The sequence below is a fragment of the Pterocles gutturalis genome, unplaced genomic scaffold (genome assembly GCF_000699245.1).
Source record: "Pterocles gutturalis isolate BGI_N339 unplaced genomic scaffold, ASM69924v1 scaffold37959, whole genome shotgun sequence".
NCBI classification, from domain to species: Eukaryota; Metazoa; Chordata; class Aves; order Pterocliformes; family Pteroclidae; genus Pterocles; species Pterocles gutturalis.
Window position 1 is genome coordinate 9821 of NW_010132183.1, and position 2483 is coordinate 12303.

Here is a 2483-nt window from a genome sequence, read left to right on the forward strand (position 1 = left end):
CCAGTGTGGACTGTCACTGCAGCCAGCAATACCTCACTCCAATACAGAGAGAAGGACTGCAGTGTGACAGTGCTGCAGCGCACAGTAAAACTAAGTGGCACTGCACACAACTGTGAATGTGAGGTCTCTTTCATAAATTATTATTTTATTATTTATGATATTATTTTGCTATGATGTTGAGACATATATGTGAACGTTTTGTTCTTCGCATTGTGTTTCTTCTGGAATATTTTTATACTTGTTTTCTAGAAAAAGATTAAAAAAGGGAACTCCAGAGGAAGGTTGCAGTTTAATTGTTCTTTGCATTCCAGTGGGACAAATCCAAACTCTTTTAAAAGAGTTACCTCCTCGTGTGGGAGTACCAAAGAAGAAAAATTCTGTCAGACTGTCACAACTGGGTCTGCTGAAGGGGTTGAGAAAAGAAGGAGCACTGTGTCAGGGCTGATCCCAGGCATCTCCATCCTTCCTGCAAGAGGAGAAAGCATTCCCACCAGTTGTGAAACATTTCACGCTCAGAGACATCTGCACGCTGCTGATCCTGTCTGGTGCTGATCCCACTGAACCTGTTGGTATTATGGGTGTGTTGCGGTTGTAAATCAAAGTCCTAGTTGTCACAGCTGGTAGACTTCCAGGGATTCTGAAGTCCTTTCCTTGCAGCCCTCTGGCTGCTAACTCTCCAGGGTTTGTGTCACTTACCCTCAAGGCAGCTTGCAGTTTGTGGTGTATGGCTGTAGCTAAGTGAAATGCAATGTTTAGCATTAAGAAAATATGAGTAGGAGAGTCACTGATCTGCTGTTCTGCTGACTTCATTTGGCCTTCAAGTTAACAAATCCTTGTTTTATAATGCTAGTTGGATTATCCTATCCCCCAGATTCCTTGTTGGAAAGGGACTTCAAGAAATACTGTTGTTAAAAGGACCAGGATTCTAAAAAAGAACAACTCTGTCAAACAGGCTGAACATTATCTACCTAATTTTTTAATGTCTTCAAAGCCTTCAGTGGGATGACTGGTGGTGGTGCTGTGGGACAGAAGACAGTGCCTTGTGTAGAAACAGGACATCAAATGGGATCACTGGCTGTATCAGAGAAAACTCTGATGCTGTAGTTTCACCTGCATTGGGGTTTTGTTCAGACCATGATAAGCTTTCGAAGCAAATTTCCCAGTTGTCACCACTTGTTGCTTTAGCTTTGCGCTACAGAGCATCACAGGTGCACACACTGGATCCCTTTCCATGGAAAGTGAAGTGGAAGATATTCTCCAGCCATGAAGGGACATTCAGTCTGTGGGACCAGCTGGCTTGAAGGAATCCCCTCCCAAACACATGCAGTGTGGATGTGGGGTCTTCAGCACTAGTTGTTTTGGGGTACATCTCTGTTCTCACTAGTCGGCAGTAGATGCTAATCTTGAGGTAACCTGTCAGTCTGTGAGATTCAGCATTGTCCACAATGCTGAATCAGTGAGCAATTTGAATGATTTGTCAGTAAATTAAATTTACTCACTTCTAATGTATGTAATGCAGGCATTAGCAGCTTCTGATCAACACTAGTATGTTTGCACGCTTTGTTATCCTAATGCTAAACATAGTAGATGGTAGTTTTTGTGGAGGAGAGAAAAGGCTGAACTTTTAAAGAAAAGGCCCATAAGGGTGAATATCGTGTTGAAGGAGGATAACGTGGCTTTCCAGTAAATGCCTTCCTGGCACGAATAAAACAAATGTCAAATACAAGACAACTCAAGGTCTGGTTTCAGGTACGTGATGTGACTCAGACCTTGTTCTTTCTGTTGTTATAATATGCTGAGTTACATAGAGGCATTTAAGAGAGAGAACACATTTCTAAATAAGAACGTAATGCGCGTGGTCCTCCACCAGATGTCCCTGCTGTAAGCCTTTCAGAGTCCTATTTATTTACACATCAAGTAGTTTTGTCACCAGGTGAGAAAGGACCAGTGAGCAGTGCCAAGGGTGGTACCTGAGGTGCAAGTTGCACTGGGGAGGCAGACGGGGAGTGAGGGCAGGAGAGGAAGGTTGCCTGCCTGCCCAGGGCACCACCATCTCTCCCACCTGATGCTGTTTACTCAGGTTGTGCTTGCTGCCTGAATGGTCTGCATTGCAGGGTTTTTTTTTTTTTTTTTGTCTTATTTATCTTTTTTTTTGACAGTGGGAAAAAAATCAGAGCGGCTGGAAGAATGATGTAGTTGAAAAGAGCTTTTTATTCCTTAACAGAGTGATACTGTGGCCAAGGTTTATCTGGGTCGGAGCAACCTGCAGAACCGGTATCTTCATACAAACTCCAGGTCCGTCTGTAACACAAGGAACAGGACAGGCACATTAGGGCTTTTAAAATTACCTCTAACAGGCAAATGAAGCAGGCCTGAGGAAGAAGCGGCCGTGACCACGAACAGCGCGAATCAACAGGAGTGTTGCATACCTTCATGCACCCACTATATGCTATATTTGTAATAACATAGTCACAGCCCCAGAC